The sequence below is a fragment of the Sturnus vulgaris genome, chromosome 9 (genome assembly GCF_052056855.1).
Source record: "Sturnus vulgaris isolate bStuVul1 chromosome 9, bStuVul1.hap1, whole genome shotgun sequence".
NCBI classification, from domain to species: Eukaryota; Metazoa; Chordata; class Aves; order Passeriformes; family Sturnidae; genus Sturnus; species Sturnus vulgaris.
In genome coordinates, this window is record NC_142251.1 from 3,720,051 (window position 1) to 3,742,819 (window position 22,769).

Here is a 22,769-nt window from a genome sequence, read left to right on the forward strand (position 1 = left end):
TCTTGCCTTTGGAATTCCTGGCTCCCTTCGCAGGGAATCGCAGGTGGTGTTTTGTTTCCAAGCCCAGAAGGATGAGACTTGTGTAAAGAGCTGCTAATTTGCTCTGCTTTGAGTACACAAGCTGAAGCCTCCACATGCACAGAGACCTCAATATCAACGTCAAGATGTGCAGGTAGAAGGAGTTTTTTGTTCGTGTTCCGTTCCTGTATGAAACTTTTTGAGTAACAATTAAAGGAGGGCTCTGAGATGAGCTGAATAATGGTGAAACAAAGCGTGCTGCCTGCTCCCCTGTTGTCTTAGAGCAGCGTCTGCTGTAGCTGCTGGGTACTGTGGCAGGGAAATCTCCTCCTCATTTCCATTTCAAACTCTGCCTGCTCTGAGATGAGGATAATCAGTCCCTCACTGCAGTTGTGCACTGCAGCATCTTCGCCTCCTGCTCCCTCTCCCGGGGCTCGCTCCTTTGCTGGCCCAGCTGTTTGTGGCTGGAAATTCTGCATCCCAGCTGACTCCGAGGTGCTGGAGCTCTGTGGCTCTGTGGGAGCTCTCCAGCGCTCGCATTCACGGGTGCTTACGGGGCTTTTCTGCTCACACATCTGCGCTTAAGGAATGGAAATTAATGTCACTTGCATACAGATTTCTTTCAGTGATCTTTTGTAAGCATCCTCAGTACTGTATCTCTTTGTTTGGATGGGATTGCAGAGAAAGATTTGTACATCCATGCTCTTGGTGCACCATTAATGCCCTTTCTAAGAGAGCTGAGAGCGTTCCCAAAGCCCAGGGAGCCAATCATACCAACAGCAAGCTCCTCAACCCAACTGATCGTCCTGTCTAATCTTTGGCAAGTATTTTTGCTAAAAGCAGCGAGGAGTCTGTACTGGAGTTGGACCTAAACCCCAATCTCTCATGTCCCATTTGGCATCCGGGATTACAAGCCCACAACTGTGGCTTTATTCATCGTTACATGAACCTGGCAGATCTTCTACCAAACTCTGCTCTTCAAAATCAGACAAGATGACATCAGGAAGGAAAATATGGAGGTCTAGAAATCAGAGACACCATAACTTAACACCAGAAAGATGCAGGGCCTGAGATTTGACATATACTTTTGTCAAGAGTTGTATTCCTCACACAGATGTGGTGGGTGGGAACAGACTGGGCTGACACACTGTAGGTTCAGTAGTTTTATAGGTCTGGCTCCTCTTGCCATCCTCACCCAAACCCCAGGAAAGAAAGTGAATGGAAGAAACTCAGTGTTAGAAGGGCAGTCAGGGTACATCTCAATCACATAATCAATAGGATATTTGACAGCTTTATTCATCTTTTATCACCCACAAGTTAAGGGTAACAAAATGTCTGAGGCAGCCATTACCAAACAGGGTTTGCATGAAGAAGCCCATTAAGCAGGAAGAGCTGTTACCCCTGCAATAAATATGTGACACAGGAGAGCAGGTAAGAGATTGGGGCCAGAAAAAGTGGTTTAGTCAAATGTGTCAGGTCACAGTGACAAAAGGTTAACAGCCTGTCACATGGCACATGCCCACAGCCACCAGTTTTGCAACTATTAACACCTCCAACAAAGCTCCCTCTGCCATGAGGTACAATAACCACAGATGCCTTAATGATCTTACATATGAAGGAATATGTAAAGCAGCTTAAGCCTCATTCTCTAGCTATTACAAGCTTGATCTCCTAGAATTAGACAGAAACTTAAATCGCTGTCTCACTGCTGTGGTTTGCGAGCTCACGCGTGAATTTCTTCCTTGCCAGGGATTAATTTTGCTGTTTGGTGACATCCCATTGAAAGAGTGGACAAGGAAGAGCAAGAAATATATCCGTGCACAGACTGTAATTCTCCTTCCTGAGCACTGCCCAGCAGGCCAGGCACCTATTGACAGAGCCGGCTTAGGTCAGAGCTTGCCAGAGAAACACTTAACATCCATCTGTGAGCAGCAAGGCAAGTTGGATCTACCGTGGCTATAAGCTGTCACTCAAAAGTATTTCTGCCTTCAAAGTCCGTCTTCAAGCATCAGGAGCAGACACCTTCCTGCACAGGGGAGACGGCAGCCGGGAACGAACCTCCTGTGGGATAGCCAGGCAGAATCCCAAGGAAGAGAAGGCAGCATGGCAAGGAAGGGCGATGCCACATCCCACTGGGCCCAGAACGCCTCTTGGTGCCTTCGCTGATGTGAGTGACCGAGCTCCGCCGCCCCCCGCACGTGAATGTCCCCAGCTGCCGCCTGTTGCCCCATCACGGCTGGACACGGCTGCTGCTGCCCAGCCCGGCCGAGGGCTCAGGTGTCCCATTTCCCACGGGCAGCCGTGAAGCCGGGGAGCGATGGCCGGCGCAGCCACCCCAGCGCTGGAAAGGCTTCCTCAGCCGCGGGAGGGACGGGGACAAGGAGAGCCGGCAGCCGGGCCATGGTGAGAGGCGCTGCCGGGGGTCGCGGGGGGGGGTTTAGCGGGAGGGCAACGGGCTGGAAGCTGCATCCCCTCGGTGGGGGCGAGTGCGGGACGAAGGAGAAGGAGACCGGGGCTGGAGCTGCCGGAGGGGGGTCCCCGCCGGGCGCCGCCCCCTGCCCGCGGCCCGGGCTGGGCGGGGGCTCCCGCTCGCCGCTATTGGGGGGATGCAGTAGCGCGGGGGGACCGGAGCCGCCTCCGCCCGCGCTGCAGCCAGCGAGGCACCGGGGCGCGCATCCTGCCAGAGGAGGAGGAGGATGATGAAGATGAGGATGAGCGGGGCGCTGCGGGGAGCGGCTCCGACTGCAGGTAGGAGGAGGAGGAGGAGGAGGAGGAGGCGGCGGGGAGCGCGGGGCTGTGCGGGGGGAGCCGCCCCGCTCCCGCAGCCTCCGCCGTGCGCCGAGCGGGTCCCGGCGCCCCGCGGAGCTCGGCCGAGTTGAGCGCAAAGTTTTTCCGCCGGGAGGGAGGCGCTGGCGCGGCGGAGCCGGCGAGGAGGCGGGGAGGGATGCTCGGGCAGCGCGGTGCCGCCTCGCCTGCCGGCCAGCGCTGCGCGGCTGGGACGAGCGAGCGGGGATGCGAGCGGCGGAGGAGCCGCGCTTCGGGGATTTAACACTTCCAGAGCCGGGCACCGGCAACTTAGAGCCGTAGTGAGCATCTCCGAGCCGTGCTGGGAATGAACGTGAGACACCGCTTCCTTTCTTGTTTGTGTGTATGTCTGTGTGTGAGACTCTCGAGCAGGGTTTTCTCGCCATCTACCTCTCTGTGCCAGCCGGGAAGGGGTAACTTGAATCAGCTGTCCCCGCTTGGTTTAATATTTACAGCCCGAATAAATATTTTGCTGCCCTTCTGCCTTTTTCTCGACGCCTTCTTGTAGTGTAGATGATTAATCAGGGAGGTTAGTGGCCAATTAGGCATAACCTTGTAGGAAAATAATTATGTGTGGATATATGGGGTTTGACTAGTGATGTGATACAGAATACACCCAGATCTTGGTAGCTGCTTCCCCATGTGTGCAAATTCAGTGTGTTCTTGATTTTGAATGGAAATGAAAGTGTAATGACAAATCTGTTACTTCCAGGGGAAGACTATTATTTTCCTTGCCAATGAAATATACAGCAGCTTCAAAGTAAAATGTGCATGTCTGGGGATATAGAGAGGTTCTCTTTTTCTGGTCAGTCACTAAATGTTTTCCTCCCTTTTAAATATGGTCTTTCTAGTGGTGCTGGTTGCTTTGAATGTTTGGTTTGCAGAATGAATTTCATTTCAGTGCCCTCGGAGTCTCGTGAGAAGAAGTGCACTGCTGTGTCTTCTGAGGGTGGTTGTTTTAACTCATCTTGTTAAATAATGCTATTATTAAATGATGGCAAATTGAAGCAAATGTGTTTTTCATTGCCCACAAGTTGTGGTTCTGAGCTAAATTTCTTTTTATGGCTGGAGAGGCTCTTGCACTGCAGTATTACAATACAGCCATATTAAAAAGGTCCTTGGAGCAAATAACCCTCTAACGCTGCAGCTACGTTTTCAGTAGACTTGGGTAGTTCTGTGGGAAGTGATTATGTTGAATTTAAGGAATCTGGGCTGAAATGATTGTGCTTTTTAAATTGTGATGTTAAACTGCTTGTAGACATTCATGTGGGTGATAAATCCAAACCCAAAATCTGAAGAAGCAAAGCCCCAAACCCAAGGCTTTATTTGTCATGATTTTTTTTTTTTTTTTTTGCAACAGGTTTTTCTGGTTTGTTTTTTTTCTTTCCCCCCTTCCTTTCTTCCTTCTCCCTTCAATTGGCAGAGGGGTCTCCAGCTTAAATACCTCTCCTGGACCAGGCAGAGTGCAGTGGTAGATACCATCATTCTCCTCTGTGCATGGTTTACTCTCTCTGTTGCTGCAAGGAATGAAGGCAAGGAAGACTAGAGATAAAAGGGAAAGAAGATTCCTGAGGTTAATGGTGTTTGGCAAATTGATTGATTAAGGTTTGCTCTGAGGAGCCCCACTAGGTTTTAGATGGTTTCTTTGGGATGTCATGCTGAAAGCACAGGTCAGTATCTATCCTTCAGTGATTTCACACCAAATTCTCTGGTGTGTGCTTGGCAGGTGTGAAAAGAAGACATGGAACTAAGCTTCTAATGTCAATGTTTGGTGCTAAAAATTTAATTTTGAGCAGAAGACAAGCGGGTTGGTTACTTCCCTTTAACTACAGCTCTTCATGACTGGTTTTTGTTTGCTCTAGTAAACAAACACATAGCTCTTAAAATTGAATTAAGTGTATAAACTGCTTGAACCAGAGAGGGGAGACAGACTAATAAATAAAGAATTAAGCTATCGTGCCAGTGACTGGCTGATTAGAGCTTTGGCCTGATCACTCAAACAGTGCTCCAAGCAAGCTCTCCATGCCCTGCACCCTTTTTTCTGGATGGGAGGATGGGAGTGCTGGGGGTGACTGTGGGGTGATGCCTGATGACTGACAGACACTTATTGCAGAGTGGCACCCGCTGCTCTGTGATTTTGCCTCTGTAATGATTTTATCCAGAGAACTGACAGAGAATGAAAATGTTTACAGTCAGGTTTTTGGAAGGTCTCCTCAGGATGCAGAGAGGAGGGCAGGGAAGTCCATCCATTTTTAGATCTTGCTAATCCCAAGCTTCTGTAGTTCCTGTAGTCACGCTAATTTTTATTGATTGTCGTGGCAGTGGTTGCTTCAGAGCACATGAGTGCAAACGTTTCCACTCCACACAGTGGAGTGTCTTTTTCTTTTAAAAAGAAATCAAAGTGGGAAGGAAGGAGTGGCTGAAAGAGACATTTTACTCCAGTCTTTTCTTCAGGTTGTTTGTGAAATCAAGGCAATGGATGAACAGTTGTACACTTTAGAAGTTCAATTTCAGTGGGAGGACTAAACTTTCCATCCTGTGTTTGCTGTAAATGCCATATAATCTTGATACCACTTATCATGAAGATGCAAACCTCAAAGGTCTCCAGCTCAAGCTCATTTCTCCACTGGAGCAAAACCATGGGAAGAGAGGAGTTGTGGTGGAGGATGGGTGTCATTTCCCATGTGGATGTCAGCTGTGTGCAAAAGGAGCCGAGCTGGAGTCAAGGCTAGTACCCAGAATGGCAGCAGATGAAAGAATTTGTCAGTGATTTCTGGTGATCAGCCTTCCCCTAATGGAACTCATGTGTGTGCTGCAGACCAGGAACAGGTCTGTGCTTCTTCAGCCATCTGATGCTGACCTAAAATCCCTTTGCAGATCCATCTGTGCTCAACAGGTGAGCCTCAGTCATGCTGGTGCCTGGTATTCACCCTCTGGTACCTTTAATTTCCTCGCTCAATTCCATACCCTCCACTAGGCATGTTTGCTGGAGGAGCAGGATGCTGTTGGAGGTTTCCCATCCCTCTGTTCTATCCACAGTTTGTCAAGGAAATTAAGCATGATGTTGTGGCCAGCCCAGCCTGGAGCTGACAAATGGAGATCCTTTACAGTGACACCTCCTACAAGGGGAAAAGGAGGAGGGTTAGGATCACACAGATGCTCAGGAGAAAATCCCAGAATGGGTGTACTCCCTGTCTTCCCCATTTTTCTGACTGCAGCCTATCTACAATTGCTCCCTTGGATTTTTAAGGATGTCGTTCTGCTTTCAGAGCTCTAAAGAAGGAGTAAGTGGTGTATTTGTGGGTTTATTAACCAGAGATGCAGGAGCAGGCTGGAAGGAAAACCAACCAATCTCAACTGCTGCTAAGAGCTCTTGGAAGGGGCAATGAGAAGTATTCTTTTGAGTAACCTGGATGGAAATGACCCTATACACAGTGTCTATAAAACAGCACGTTGGATAAAATGGTCCTATTATAGGAAGTGCAGAGGGCAAAAAACCTAAGCAGTCTTGACAATCATTTTGGGATTGTTCTGCAAGAAAATCAAAGGCTTGTCAGTTTTTGCTTTTATGCACATAAATCACCTTTGCTCCTCCTGTTTCATAAAATGCACTGGGTCAGGACTTTTCAGTTTGCCTCTACACTATTGTGAGTATTTACAGTAGAATACACATAGCACACAACAGGAGATTCATATTTCACAGCAGTTTCATTTTTCATCAGTATGCCAAGTTAAAGAACCTCCAGCTTCCCTTTAAAATAGCATGAAGATTTGCAAGCCAGTTAAAAGGGATGAGAATACATTCTGATATTCCTCTCTTATAACCACAGATTGATGCATTCAACAGCCAACTCCTTTGATTCTTCCAACATTTAAACATGAGTGACTTAGTGAAAAAAAACACTCTATGAATATTTACTCCTGTTTTAATGTAGCAGAGCCCTGCTGAAGTCAAAGCAAGTGCAGCTGGTTCCTCGAGCTGAGGATATGGCCCAGCAAAGGACTTTCCTAACTGGCAGGAGGCTGGTTTAGTACCATTCCTTGCAGGGCAATATTTTAGGAAAAAAAAGAAAAAAAAAATCTTACTAACATCAGAGGGATTTCTCATTTGTAAAGTTAAATGCTCCTCAGTGAGAGGTGAGAGGATTACTCCAGCTGAGAGAGTGTTTTCCCTGACTAATATATCCAAAATATATGTTGGGATTGCCCAGCACTGATAATTCACACACCTCTGGAGTGGAATACAGCAGCCATTCTGGGCTGGAAACATTATGCAGGAGGGGTTTAGGGAAGAGAAATGAAGAAAAACTAATCCAATTGAAACTGCAAGGGGAATTTAGGAAGCAGAATGCAATTATCCAAGTTGGATATTGGCCAGGACATGTTAGTTAACATTTTTGCTCTTGTGAGAATTTTCATGGGATCTTTAATGACGATGAATGGTCAGGGCTCTATTTTACATCTCATTTGAAAGCCTGAGCTTTCACTTCTTCATGAGGATGAAGTGAATGCTTTGCCTTCCTTCAAGATGAGTAGCTTTAGTCAATCTGCTTTCTTCTCACAGGGTCAGGGCTCTCTGGGCACACCTGCCTGGCAATTCCACCTGGCCATTGGTTTTCTTCACCCTGAGCTGCTAAGTCAGAAGGAAATCCCAATATTCAGCATTGCACATCAAAGCCCAATTCCAATTTAAAAGGTCTTCACGTGGAGAAGATTCCCTACAGTTCAACTGGCCATGGCATAGAATCACAGAATGGTTTGGGTTGGGAGGGACCTTAAAGATCATCTCATTCCAACTCCCTGCCATGGACATGTTTCCCTCCTTCCCTAAGCACCAGGCTGCTGGATTTCTTACCTGCTTTATGAGGACTATAGGATGGAAGAATCATCTGCCAATAGTAAATGTGATAAATCTTATTGAAACTGGTGTTCCAGGAGAAAGGAGTTGATGCATAAAATATTTTCTTCTCTATAATCACGATTTTCCATTTAGCTATCTAAACTTGAATCCTTTCTGAAGCAAACAGGCAAATGGGCATTTCTTCTCTGTGAAAAATCAGTGTCTGGTTACAAATGTGTTTTTATATTAGTGCTTTTTGGTATTCAGGCAAGGAAAACAGTAGGATGGCAGTTTGCTTCTCGGGGGGAGAAGGAGCTTCCTCTTTTTTTGGAGGTTCAGGGATGATGTGTTTGGTGTGATTCAGTCAAATATAATTCTGGGAACTTGGAGGATTGCTCTGTATCCATTGAGTCACCTTTTAATCTGTTTATCAACATGCTTGTGGACTATCTTAGAGGTCACGAAGCAGTGGCAGATGCTGGGAGATAAAATTAGATATGCATCCAGACTTTACTGTATAATTTTGTTAACAAAAAGGGCAATGTTGTAGTAGATACTTCCCCCCCTTTCTTTTTCTACTGGAAAACCTGTCCTGAGATTTTATTTTCGTGCATGATCCAATATAGGTAGGCTGTACTTCTAACCCACACATGCCACTGATACTCATGTGCAACACAAATAATTAAAAGATAACAGGGTTAATACTCTCCTCGTAGCAAAGATTTTTGCTGTTTATGTAGGAATTTTCCCTAAAACTCTCATGGTAACATCAGTGTCAATAATCTAAAATGGTGTTTCAGAACCGCTCAAAATATTCATAATGTATCAAGTGATACATTTTGTATCCCAGGATTTTTCTTTCTGGGTTTTTGTGTCTTTGTGGACAGTTTAGGTTGTTTTATGGTCTATGGAATGATGGGTAAAACCAGTATCTACATCCACCCGTCCTGAATTTCTGGTTAAAATTGAAGAGCTGACCACTCTGACCTGCTGTGGTGCATTTCCTACAAAATTTGTGGGATTTCACAGGGATGAGTGTTGGGGTGAGTCTCACCATTCTGTTACTGTCAGACTTGCTTTAAATTACAGGTGGATCTTAATTATGCTCATCTTCTCTCTGGATGTGGGTCAAAAGCTCAACTCTGAGCTCTTCAGGAACGTTCAGAATATGTGGAATATAATGTTAAGGGTCAGAAGGAATCGTGATCATTGTCCAAAAGCCTCAGAGGAAACCACTTTTCCTCATCTTTTAAAATAACATTGTCTTTGGTCCAAGGCTTCTTAGATAGCTGTGTAAGGCTGGGTTTTGTCCCTCATAAACAAAGTGAATGTGCTTAGGGGACCCCCCCATGTAAATAAAGTGCCCATTCCATCTGCCTCTTGTAGCTTGACCCACAAAATCACAACAAATGTTTCCACTGCATGAAAGAATTTGATGAATATATTATGTTGGCCAGGTGTAGAGCTGTGATCTGTGACATTTCATGCCTCATGTGGGCATTGTGCTGTCATGTGGCACAGTGGGCTGCATTAATAGAGTCTTTGGGGATAAAGAGAGACAATATGGACAGAAGCTGTTGTTAGGCAAAATAAATTATAGAGTAGCTCATCCAGTGTGAGAACGATTGGGAGTGATGTAGCTTCAAACATCCTTTTTTCAGTAATTGTGCTGTTTGAATTGTGACCTACTTTAATAACATTCTATCGTTTTTAATATTTCTTTATTCATTACGTTTTATACACACTCAGGTGGTTTACTGCAAGCTGTGTGGAAATTACAATGAAGGTCAAGTGCTCTCTGTGAGGATAACTTATTACTGAAAATATTAACTGTTGTCATTACTGTTTTCCAACATGAAATTTTATTTGTCTGGTAAATGAAGAGATGATGTTGGGCTTGTGTTAAAGTGTGTGATTACTGTCAATAGACCAAAGTCCCTCCAGTCACAGTTTTGAGATGTGCATTATCACTGAACAAGTCTCACTTTAAATTGATTTATTTTTCCCTACTCTCTTAAGCTGGTACAGGCCCTTATCAGAAACATCTTTGAGATTAGGACTGGTTTATATAGATTTAACTTTAAAAAGCCTTCAGTAAGCTGAGGCTAAACTGAGATTTGCAGCTTTACTATTGAAATAACCATGCCTTCACTTGGCTTTGCAGCCTTTCAAATGAGCTTAAATTCATGCTTAAAATTATATTAGTTCAGTATTTTTCATGTGGCAAAGGCTTTGGCCCACTGGAGGTCTGTGTAGAGGTGGAGTAAAGCCTTAGTTAGGCTGAGAGCAGGCTCTCCATGGCCAGTGCTGGGGTCAGTTAAATCACAGGGGCTCCATAGTGATTTTCCATACAAAATACCTCCCAACAGTTGCCCTGCAGTTTGTGGACATGTAATTGTGAATTTTCACTGAGAGTTTTTGAAAAACGGGATCAGGACATCACCTTCTCAAATCATAATCCCACTTCAGTAGAGCAAATACACGACTTTTCTCAGAGCCATGGAAATCCATGGGAATATGGGAAGCCTTGGAGTATCCCTGCTGTCCTTAGAAAACCTAATATATGGGGGATACCAGTGCATAATTTCTTATACATTATTGAAATAGAATCATTTTTTGTAAAGGTCAGCTGTCAACAGTGTCTGAAGTGTTTCAGTTTTTATTATGCAGATTTGAGGTTCCTTTAGGAATCAAGCCTCAAATGGGCAGAATGAAGACACAAGAGTTGCAGTGAATATTCACCCTTTTGGCTGTGGCAGCAGATCAGGGATTGAAGCTTTACCAGCTTTCTCATTGCATTATCAAAATTCTTGCCTGCTGGTTTGGGGTGATGGACTTAGAGGTTTCCCTGGTCCAAGGCCAGGGACATCTCCGTTTACAAGTCATGTGTATCTAATTTCCTTTCTGAGCTATGCCATTTGAATTCTCTACAGTTGTGTCCAAGTATAATCTGGAAGAAAAATGGAGTAGGTAGGTAAATTTTCTGACCTGTTAAAGTTTCTGGACTGCTGTGCTGGGCTTGGGTTGTACAGGTAAGTTATGAAGGCAAGAACTGTTTTATAGAAACAAAAATGAGAGTTTTTGAGCTGAATGTCTGTTTTCTGGGTGCAATTGAGCTGGGCAAAGCTTTCGAGTCAGCCCAGCATGAGAGAGGAACAGGAGAAGGTTAGACCAGGAAAGAGAGGAATTCTGATGGTGAATGAAGGTGTCACATGGTGTGAGCAGGCAGCTGACACAAGCAGGACACCTCACCCAGGTGATGTTCTGCAGGAAAGCTCAGTGCCTTGGGATGTCCAGGGTGCTAAAACTTAACACAGACCCAACAACCTCCTGGAAGAGTTTGTGGGGGAACTGAGGACCCAGACTGGGGGTGACACTGCTTCTGGCATAGAGGTGCCAGGCTCACAAATGTGCTCTGGTGAATTATCTCAAGATATATGTTCTCTCAGTGCCAGCCAGGGAGCCAAGGTTGCTGCACATGGGGCCAGCTGGCCCTCTGCTCCCAGCCAGAAGGGATTTCTTACATGGAGGTGAAGAACTCAGCCAAAAGCCAGTGTGGAGCAGTTCATCTCTCCCCTGCTGTCACCCACGTTTCTCTTGAGTCAAAGCTGTTTGAGTATGGGACACACAAGTTGCTTCTAAGAGACAGGCAGCAGTGTTGGAGGAGAACTGTTGTCTTCCAGCGAGGCACTCAGTGTTGCAAAGGTGTAGAAAACTGAATTAGTTGTGCAGGTGATTTATTTTGCTGTAGTTTTAAGCAGTGACTTTGGTTTAAGGTTGTTATTTTCCTTACCCAGTGATAGGTGCTCTACCCTTGGTGTTTGACAGGGTAATGATCTCTCTGCTGGAGCTGCTTGTTCTTATCCAATACTTGTGTTGGATATGTCTACATCTGGCTCTAAAGCTTGTAAAGGGACCCAGCAGGATTTTAAATGTATATATTTTTTAAAAAAAGTTTAGAAACCATTAGATTCCATTTGAGTCATGTTTGAAGCTTTGTTCCAAGCTCAAGGCATGGAAACTCCATTTTTATTGGGAGTGGAGAACCTTGGGTAATTGCTTGACATGAGGAATTAGGGCTTAAGAAGAACACTAAATATCATGAGACTTGTGATAAAATCTTAAGCACTGTATAAGCCACTGAGGGCTGTCAGATTGTAATTAGGTTTGATCATTATCAGCTTGAGCCAGATTTGCACAGGTTGCTGAGACATGGGAGGCCACGTGCCCCATTACCAATTCCATGAGCAGCTCAGAACCCTTCCTTGGTGATGGGGATATGGGCTCACCAGGCATTTTCTTTATTTCCTTTGCATTTCTGCCTCTTTCTTTCTCAGGTTATCTCATGCCCAGGCCACCAGGAATTCCTCCTCTTTGGGGAAGTGATCTGGGCTGAACATCACTGTTCCTGTAGGTTATGGTTTGCCCAATTCTTTCTAATTCTGGAAGCTGAGGAAGTAGTTTTAATTCTAAATGGTTGTCTTTGAAATGGGTTGTTTTTCTGTGGAAATGCTTGTCTATTTTGGTAACTTTTTGTAAGCAAGTCTTGAAGAAATATGATATTAATCTTAATATTAAAGTAAGAATGTCACCTTATGCAGGGCCCTAGGGTATGTTTCTTAGTGGTAAGACCTAGAATAGAGTTTATTAATAATTCCACTTACTACAGACGCTGTTGCCTTCAGATTACCATTTCAAGTGCAAATACACAGTGGAGATTACACATGGCAACATTTAAAAAGCAAAGTTCAGATGCTGTAATTGCGCAACAGAGTTGCTTGTGATTATTTAATAAAAGAAGCATACAAAAAGGTTCCTCGCTCTAATTTCATTAATAATGTATTTTGCATTTGGCTGGAGACATTTGGCTGGCAGCTTTTCTTTCAGGGTGCTGTGGAACAAAGCAGTAACCCACCAAGCTTTCCTCACTGGGGTCAGGCTGTGTCTCATGGCTGCTAAGAGTGGCAAGGAGATCACAGAGCCCTGATTTCAAAAATACGAACTAGGGAATGGAATAGAATTTTTTAGCTGTCAGCAAATAGGAACAGAGATGAGAGAAATTGTGATCTGTTGAAGGAAAATGTCCATTGAAGCTGGATAATTTGGTATGTATCCTGATTTATTTTCCCTGTTCCTGAAGAAGCAGTATGGACACACAATCTCTGCTGTGCCAAAGACCTTCACAGAGCACTTTATGCAACAGCAGCCTCTTCTGCCAGGAAGATTTCTCTTCTAATTGCAAACATAATATTTTACCTTGCAGATGTCAATGCTGGCTCTCTGGTCCTGCTCACTTTTGCTTCCCCTGCAGCTCCCACACCTGATTGTGCTCCCAGCCCTGCAGTTGCCTGGCTAACTCACTTTCTGCTTCATTTACTTCCCAATGACTGCTGAACACCGTTCCCAAATTCAGGACCAGCCCACCTTTGTGACTGGCTGCTCAGTTTGCTGCAGTGCCATCGTGTTCAGTGACTTCTCCTTGGAAATGTTGCAGCCACACATCTTTGGAATTGTGGAGCTGGGTTTTGTCACCTTCACCAGAAGGAGAGAATGAACACTGGGGAAAAAAACCATCCCACTGAGGGCACTGTGAGGAATTCCAGCTGTGATCTAGCAGGGTGGAGCTGTGCCAGGGGCTGTGTGTGTTGGTACCTCAATGTGTGCTCTCCTAAAAGTTCCTGATTACCTGATCCATCCTGAACATCTCTAACAAATACCAGGCTAAGCCACTTGTGTTGTTGGTACTTTGCACTCGAAGAAGTGAATGCCAAGGTTTTGGAGAGATTTAAATATTTTTTCACTGAGAAGAGACCTTCTTTTGAGTAGACCTGAGGCAACTTGTGATCACTGTCTTGGAGTTCTGAGCTCTGGTCAGCTTGGTGCTCACAGTGACAAACACAGGTCGGGGTGTGAGCTGTGAGTGCTCTCCCCATCAGTTGTTTTTTCTCTGTACAAAATGATGTATTCAGTCGTTGGTGCCTCTCAAGGGTGTGATCCCCTTCTCACAGCTACATCTGCATCTTTGTGGGCCCTCACTGGTCTGGTTGCTGACTCTAAGTCTGTGGGAAGATGAAAAAGTGTGAGTCTGGGGTTTTTTAGTTTCTTTTGTTAAGATTCTGCTCAGTCTGAGTTGAGTCTTTTTTAATACACACTTTGTATGGATTGATTGTGGCTTTTTTTCCATGTGGTTGTTTCTAAGATCTTTCTTCCATCACATTTTCATTTCATTACATTTCTTAAAACCTTTGGTGGATGTATCCAGATTCCATTGCAGTTCAGGGACAGCATTGTGATTACCCACCTTGTGCACTGTCTTATACAATATGAAAGGGGTTTTTTTGTTATCTCCTATTTTTTTAGTCAATCAAAGCTCTACATCTGATTTCAGAATCCCAGTTTCTTAAATGCTGGAAAGTAGGTGGTATTTTTTCTTTGAAGGTCTCTAAGTACCATACTAACAGCACAGAAAAATCCAGCATAAACTCAAGGAGTTTTTCCTTAATTCCTTAGCTAATTGGGACAACTAATAAAGTAAAATTGGGGCTGAGACTTGGCATTCATGTGCTTTGCTGTATTCTGTGGACATCTGATTTGTAATTCTAATGTTGGTTATGTTGTAGGTGGGATATTATTTCAGAGCTCAGCATTGGAGCAGGAGAGCTGCTTGTGATTCTCTTGGAGGATGGGAGAGAGAACAGAACGAGGCAGAAATCTTATTTTTTTTGGTGCTTTTCTCTTGGAGGAGGCTGAATCTGAGAGCCTTGGCACCGCTCCATAGCAGAGGAGCTTGCAGTGATTCTGCAGTTTTGTTGGTGCCACTGCAGACACAAAGGCTAAAACAAATCAGACTGAGCTGAGAGGAGCAGATGGGGCAAGTGAGAAGTTGGGAAATCATTCAAAGTGTTAGACACCGAGTGATTTCAATTTTCCCGAGACAAGTGGGTGCTGTGGCACAACATGGCTCTTTCTGACACTCAACACACGTGAGACAATTTTGGAATAAAAGCTGCATCAGGTGTTCTGTTTCCAAATTTCCCTGCCTGAGGGGGAGAGTTTGCATTTGGCAAGGGTAGCTGTAAGGGGGGTGGTGAAAACAGGCTTATCATGGATCATTTCAGGTGTTTTGTTCACTCATTCACTCTGAGCAAAGTGTGTATAACAAATGAGCAAAGTTCCTCCATCAGAGGCAAAAATGGAATTTATTGAGGTATCACAAGGCAGTGGGGGTCAAAGACATTGGACAGATACCTCCTTTCTTCTAGAAATGTTGTCTTGATTTTAATGTTCTCAAAGAGAATTTCCCCCACAGGAATAAGCAAAAGAACAAACCCCTCACTTTGATAAATATGAATGTTGGAAATTTTGGCATCATCAGTAACAAATCCACAGAAATTTCTTAGAATGTGTGACCTGTATCCCTCTGTAACACTCTTCTTCTGTTAAGATTCCCCTTTAAGGGGTTTAGTTTCTTTTAAAAGTGTGGAAATGAGATACAAAGAATTCTGGTCTCACCTGATAATTGTGGCCTAAACCCGATTTTGCAGTATTTACTGCTTACAATAAATAAATAGACTGTAGATAATTGCTTCTTTAAAAGCTGTAGGGCACAGAAAAGTTGGGTGTAGGAAAAATGTGTATGATAAGGCATAGTTCCAGCAGAAAGAAAAGGAACTTAACATAGCACTTGGATTCTTTCCATCCACCCTACAAAGAAGAAAATTGGTTTGCAGGAAATATAGGTCATGGCAGTGTTCTGGCATCTTGATGTTGCTGTTTTGTAAGTACACTGGATTGCTGGCAGCACAATTTGGGACTCCCATTAGAGCTGCTCTTTGCTGTCAGGCTTAAAGGCCATTTAATATCCCTTATCTGATCTAATGCACTCCTCACACAGACAAAGAAAATTTAAAAGATGTTGTGAGTTTGGGGGATTTCTGTTTGTATGTGGGTTTGTAATCTTTTTAAACTTTTTTTTTTAATGAGTTGCTGAAAGCCAGTTTGGAGACTCTGCCTGTTGGTGCATCCAAAAGTCAGTTGGTTCAGTAAGAACCCAAGGATCAAGGATGCTCCATGAATGAGGCATTGAAGGGAGATTTTTCTCCCCTCTCCCTGATAAAGCACAGAAGAAAATTAAACCTGGCATTATTGTGCCACGTGGTTTTACAGATACCAACTTATTATTGGAGGAAAGCCTTGGCTTTTTGAACATGGACTTTGATTATGAGATTAAGCTAATTTCTTTGTGTTAGGAAAAGTATTAAAGGTAGCTGTGTTCTGTTCAGGTGGTCTGTATTCAGCAGTGGTGTTTGTAGGAGCTGGGGAACAAACAGGATGCTGTGGGGGACAGGAGGTGACACTGCTCCCTCCTGGGACATTGTGGCACTGAAATGTAAAGAAAGTCACAATCTTTCTGCTTAGTTCTGTACAACTGGCCACTATGAATAGGAAGAGGCCAGGATGAAAACAGAAGTGTGGAAAGAAAATTTGGGTGAGGAATTGTAGGTGGCTTTCTCTGACCCACCCCACAGTACTGGTGTAGTTTCAGGAGTTACAGTCTGTGTATAAATACACCTGACTTGCCAAAACTGCTTCTTCGCCTTGTACATTTCCTTTTTAAATGTTTTGTCTTGACTAAGACTGGAAGTTAATAAATCCATGAAGTTAGATGAAATCAAGGTCTGTCTCACCTCTCCCTGTGCTGGGGTCACTGTGGTTCCTGGGGTTTGGTTTTGTGCAGGTCTCTCTCAGGCTCCTTGTACCAAGTGGGGCTGCAGTGAATTGAAACCCTTTTGGTTGAAGCAGGATGTTTTTTTTTAAACATGCAATCAGGAAAATTTCCTGTGATGACCACTAGGTTTTCCTTTTGGGTGGATCTAACTATCAAACCAATGTTATTAGTTTCTTGGTTTCTTTTTATCACTTTCAGCAGGATTTGCAGGACTGATTCTTTGAGTCCTGAGCAAGGTGGTGGTGTGTGCACACAAGCACGTGTGTGTGATTTTTAAAAAAGCTTAAAGTAATACTTTAAAAAATCTATTTATTTTAATTCTTTATATTAAAGATGCAAAAATGAGCAAACAGAAAGGCTTTCCACTTGTGTGTATCTGATTGAAATGCATAGATTCTTATACATAAATTATTATTGCATGCAGTTGCACGAACAAATGGAAAAGCTGGGTTTAGGACCCCTTGAAAATAATCTATTTCTGTTAGACATGCATATCATTTAGATATATTCTTGTGTATGCAGTGTATAATTTTTCAGTGGCTCTTTCAGAGGTAATTGTGGAAGGCAAAATGTGCTATGTGAATATGGCACTTCAAATTGTTGAATGCTTCCATGAGAAAATATATGATTAGTCTGCAAATAAGCTCTTCAAAGACCCTATTCCAATTCTGAACTCTCAGATGGCTTGGGTAGTCTTTGCTCTCGCTTTGGAGGGACTGAGAATGTTAAAACCATTTACATGTATTGTCACAAAATAATTTTATGGGGTTGATCCTGCCTGACACGATGCTTCACACCATGATGGAAAAATTCATAAATGTTTCCTCCCATTTGATGCTCAAGAAGCACTTAAAAGCACTCATTTCTGTAAGAGTTATTTTCTCTCTTTATATCCAATTCATAGATTATGGTCAAGTGTTCATTTTTATGGTATTTACAAGAAATCAGTGGAGCCAGCTTGCTCATAACACCCTCCCTCCACTCCCTGCCCAGATTCATCCTTGCAGCATCCAGGAACAAAGAGAGCTGAGATTCTGAGCCATGCTCGGATCTGATTCAAGAATACATTTCCTGTAGTAAATTCTTAAGAGGCTGAATTGTACAGTCTGTGGTCAAAGAGTCCAAGATTCTGTCCTTTATAGTAAAGAAGGAGTGGTGGTTAATAAGTTTCTGAGCTGTCTAAACATTTTAATTTAGGATGACATTCTCAGTGTTGTATTTCCCAGCTATGAGGTGTGGGGGACACCAGCTGGCTGTAAGAGAGGTGTGTAGGATTCAGTCTGATCCTACAGTCGCTTTAGGGGTTGGTTTTACTCTCTTGGGCAACACATTTGTTTTCTTTCTGTTGTTCTGAGGCTTGGCCTCTGTTCTCCATGAAGAGCTGGTGCAGCACAGGGTAAACACCAATGCTGCTTTTATCCCCAGTGCTCTGTGCTGAGGAAAGGTTGTGGGAAAGGTTGTGGTGAGAGAGCTCTGAGGAGCAAAGCATGTCACACATCATCACACTGCAGAGGTGTGGAGATGACACCTTGATTCTGTTATTCAGTCCCCTCTGGGTGTCTGTGACCAGGTGATGACACTGATTTATCACAGAACTTCACTTGCCTTTCACGAGTTCACCATAATTTATCAGCCTGTGCACCTAAGAATGAGCAGTTCTTCTGGAAACTTGTTTTGTGTTCTGTGGAATTAATGATTTAAAAGGTGTGCCTACATATGTGTTAAATAGCTAAACTGGTTTGGGAATTCAAATTTGATTCAAACCATTTGGTTACCATACCAAACACAGCTATGCTAAGTAGTTCAACCAATATTGGAATTTCATTTGTTGAGATGTGTAATGGTTGCACCACCTGATTAGTGGCTTGTCTTCATTTTCTTCTGCCTTCACTCAGAGTCAGGATTAAAACACAAAGGAGACGAATTTCTTGTTCTGACTTGGTTGTTTATTAAATCTATCAAAAGTACTGAGAGTTCTGCAGCACTTCTAGCTACCAGCTAAAAGTGAGCAAAATAGAGATGAATTTAGCAAGTTACAAGGTCTTTTAAAGCTAAGTAGTCCAATAAAGGGCTAACATCTGTATTATTTATACTTTTGACCTAATAACCAAATACCTGTGACCCACACTGCAGCACTAACCATCCAACTAAAAACTACTACCTGAAACTAGGAAGAAGGAACAAAGAAGGAAGAAGAGACAATGTCCAAGAACTTCCATCTTGTTCCATACCATTACTGTATTCTAAAAACCCGAAATTCTAAACTCTTAAACATATGAAATTCCACACTTCTATTCACTACACACCCGTGATTCTAATTCCATCACTCAAATTTGGAAGCTTCTCCAAGGCCTCAAGTCAAAAGCAGTGTTCCCTTGGGGGTCAGTGTCAGAAAACACAGAAAGTTCAAAACTCCCAGGCTTCTGAGTTCCAACAGAGATGTACAAGAAAAGGAGCTCATACTCTGGATTATTCTGCAGCAGAATTAATGTAGCAGAACAACCTTTACCAAAACTGAACGGTGTCCCTGTTTTCAGGTATTGGTCAGAAATGCCTTGTTCTATTTGTCACCAGGGTTTTGTCACCTGGGACAATGCTGGGACGTGGCTCTGGCGAGGAAAGGCTGTTGTTGGCCAGTGGCCACTGCAGTTTGGCTCCTGAGCCTGCCCAGCTGTGCTGTGTGTGCTCTGAGCTCTCAGTGCTGCTCTCACACACCGAGCTGTGCCCGGGCTGTGCTGACCTTTGCAGGAGCCCTGGGCTGCCCTGGAGATGCCTCCCTGCCACCCAACATCGGCTGGTATTCCTGGCAAGCTTGTATCTCAGTGCTTTCTGAATTTTTCCCTGCTCAGGCTTGCTTTTCTCAATGAGGAGGAGCTGCTGTGGCTGCATCGAGTATTGGTTTTGGGGAATTTCTAACTCATGGAAAGGCGCCTGCAACTCAGGATATGCACACTTTAAAATGTGTATTTATAAATTTGAAATGTATATTTATAAATTTAAATGTATATTTATGAATTTAAAATGACAAACTTTTTTTTTTTTTTTTTTTTTTCTTTGCTTGGGTGTTTTATTTTCGGATATTTTTTTCCCAAATAAGCCCTGTAATGAGTTGATCCTTTGACTCACCCACAGATAAGAGAGTTACCGTGAGAGAAGCTCTTTTATTGGATTCATTTTGGAAGCTATTCAGGGAAATTACTGTAGGCTTTTTGAGAAAATTAGTGAGAGCGTGGAAGGATCACAAAAAGGTTTTTTCCCTTAAGATTTTAAGTAGGATCTTATGAAGGAAAGGAAAAAACCCAACCTCTGGTAATGAAAGAATTTTTAAAATAATGTAATAAAATTATGCAAACTCTAGGTTTGGATGTGGATAAGTTCTTAGCTGTTCCTGCTAGTGAAAGTTTTATTTTAAATTAGTGCTTTTAGAAGGGAAGGGAAATTACTTAATCACTGCTCCAAATGTGTGTGTATATATGGGGGCGTGTGTGTATCCCCTTTGCAAGATGTTAAAGAGTTTGGATTTAGGATGATATTAATAAATTAATGTACAATTTGTAGGAGTGAAATGATCAAGGCAACTACTCTGTAGGGCTGTGGGAACCTCAGGGGCTCAGCTCATGTTGAATACAAACAGCTGAATTCACCTGAAGTTTTTCTCCTGGGGGGAAAATAAAGAAGTGAATCAAACCTCTGGGTCTTTCATAGGGACTTTTTAATTATTTGGACTGGAGAGGGGCATTTCTTGGTGCTTGAATTAGATAAATGTTTTGTGGGTATACATGTATATGATCCAGGGCGTGGAGAACTGGGGAAGCTGCACATGGACTTCTGCTGAACAAAATGATGTCTTTGACTCTTAATGACACAGGTTATTAAAGGAAGAAGTCAGATGGTTGGAATAACTTAATCTAATTCTTGTGAATGTGAGCCTCACATGGAGTGTGCAATGCTGAACTGCAGCGAGGGGAATGGAAGAGCAGGTGCTGCTGTGGAGCATCCCAGCAGTATCCTGTGAAACTTTACACTAAATACCAAATAACTTGGAAATGTGCCTCGTCTGTGCATGGGGCTAATTGATTTCTGAGCCACTTGGTCTGGAGGCTTGTTTGTATTTAAGGTACTCTTTGGAATCCCTCTGTCTGGACTATTCCTTTGTGCATAGCAGACATCAGGGACCTTCAGCTCAGACAGCAGCCATGCTGAAGCCATTCCAGGAAGTTTTTGGCACACTTTCACATCAAAGGACAGATACTGTGCCTTTGCTTCTTGCATAATCTGGGATGTATTAAACTCAAGACAATCTTCTTGTAAGTACTTCTGTAAATATTTATTTTATATTGTTCTCATGGGGTGTAAGCAGAGTGTCAGGGGTCTGCACAGGTCTGTGTGGCTTCACCATCTCCATCAGTGCACATGTGTTGGGTGGGGTGTCAGTGCTGCTGATTCTTCCTTAGGTTCTGATGAGGGAGCTCAAGGATGCTCTGTGAGAATCTCCCTTCTGCTCTGCATCCTTCTCCTCCAGTGTGATGCCTTCAGTATCCCAAACTCTGCTTGAACCCCTTCCTGTTTCTGGGTGACACAAATATCTGTGTGGGATGTGGGGCTTCTCCTCCCCTCCTCTAGCTTCTTCTCCCCAGTATTATTTTCAGAGTGGGAATAGCACATTAACCTATTTAAAAATAACAGCAACAAAAAAATAAACCCAAACAAAGAAATCCCCACCTCGAATGACTGAATTTGTCACAATAATTAAGTGTGGTAGCTACAGCTCTGGATGTGTTTCACCTGCTAAGAGCTACTGCAGTCAGCACCATATGGTGGCCTTTTTTTTCCCCTTTTTAATAGACTTAGAACAGCAATTTGTTTCACCCGTGAGCCAGCACCACAGCATGCATTGCTTAACAGAAACAACGTAAGACTGGTGAGCTTTTCATTTTAAGTTTCAAGGAGCATTTAGCTGAGCTTCAGAGCCTGCTTTCTGGCACTGTCTGTTTGCATTGTAACTCTTTGATGTATAAAAGGAAAGGGCTGAAGGACAGAAGAGCTGGATTTTCTGACCAGAGACTCCTCAGTGCTTCAATGTTTGCAAATAATATGTTCATATTTACCTGCCCCTTCGATTTATTGCCAGGCTCTCACCAAGGTCTGTGTGTCACCCTGAGACTGTGGAAAGAAAATTATTGAAGATCTGGAAAATATTATTTTATTTGATGGGTGGACTGAGTGCAGGCTGAGTTATGGGTATGTCTGTGCTGTGAAACAGGGCCTGGTGCAGGATCCCCGATCCTCTTTCAGAACACAGAGCAGTGTTACAGCACCATGGTGCTGTCCCTGAGGGCCTTTTCCCTAACAGTGCCCTGGGGATGTGGCACTGCTGCTTCAGTCTGCTTTTTCCCCCAAATGACCAGAGGTACTCAGATTTTTAACCACTTGCTGCACGGTGCTAACGGGTGTTAATGCAAACCCACAAATAGTTCAGGACCCCCTGAACTTGTTTTTATGATTGTCAGACACAATGAATACAAAAATACGATTTTTTTTTTTTTAATATATTTAGGCTTCCTTAAAACTTGGGCACGTCGTGCAGTACCTTATTAGCCTGGAATGACATTTCCAGAATGGAACAATGATGGGGTAGCACAGAAAGCTGACCTGCAATGCTCAGGACTTGTGTTCAGTTCTCCTTCCACACCACTCCGGGTGAATTGTTTGTGGAAGGACCATGAGAATACACCTGCAGAAGGCAGTGGCTCTCACTGTGTGCTTGGGAGGTGTAAAAAGCCCATCTGAGACCCTGCCACATGCCCAGGCTAACGCTGCTGAGGGTCAGGCTGAGCCCTCATTCAGATGCAGGAGCTGTGCTCCTGGTGTCTTCCATCCTTCCTCCCTGTCCCCTAATTGCTCCTGGGATCTTGCAGTTTGTGATGGCCTTCTAATTCTGGATCAATACCCTGGGCTGCTTTTGTTATTTGATGGTGTTGATAACCTGACTCTGCAAGTCTCTCACCTGGTGATAACCAAGTGCTCTGCTTAATTAGGAATATCTGCTTAAAAATAAGATGTGTATCTGGGGGAAATGCAGGCTACAAATGGTTGCAATTAAAACTCATGTAGCAGATTTCCCACATCTGTCCTACTGTGTTTCTTTTTTCCTTTCTGAAAAGGCTGAGAATGCAGCACTTCTAGAGGGTACAGGTGTTGTGTTCAGAGTTCAAGATCCTCTGCAGTGAGATGAGTTTGAACTGTCACACCCTCAGCCTCATTCCTCTCTTGTATCCTTGTGTACTTGGACTGGAATAAAATGCACTTTTAATTTCACAAAGCTTTAGAAACGACAGGGAATGCTGTGTGGTTTTTCTTTGTAAATTAACCAGTTTA

The 22,769-nt window shown here is 43.6% G+C and overlaps 1 protein-coding gene across 11 annotated transcripts in view; it reads left to right on the forward strand.

The window, feature by feature from the left end:
- Nucleotides 1-2,704: 2,704 nt before the first annotated feature.
- The window catches only part of DAB1 (DAB adaptor protein 1), a 413,546-nt gene continuing 393,481 nt past the window's right edge, over nucleotides 2,705-22,769 (forward strand). For 9 of the 11 annotated variants that reach the window (XM_088169652.1, XM_088169650.1, XM_088169659.1 and 6 more), the window contains exon 1: nucleotides 2,996-3,136. The gene's annotated coding sequence lies outside the window, so the exon portion shown is untranslated. Of the gene's footprint in view, nucleotides 2,767-2,995; nucleotides 3,137-22,769 lie in introns of those variants that run through there. The other 2 variants (XM_088169651.1, XM_088169658.1) reach the window with 1 other exon arrangement.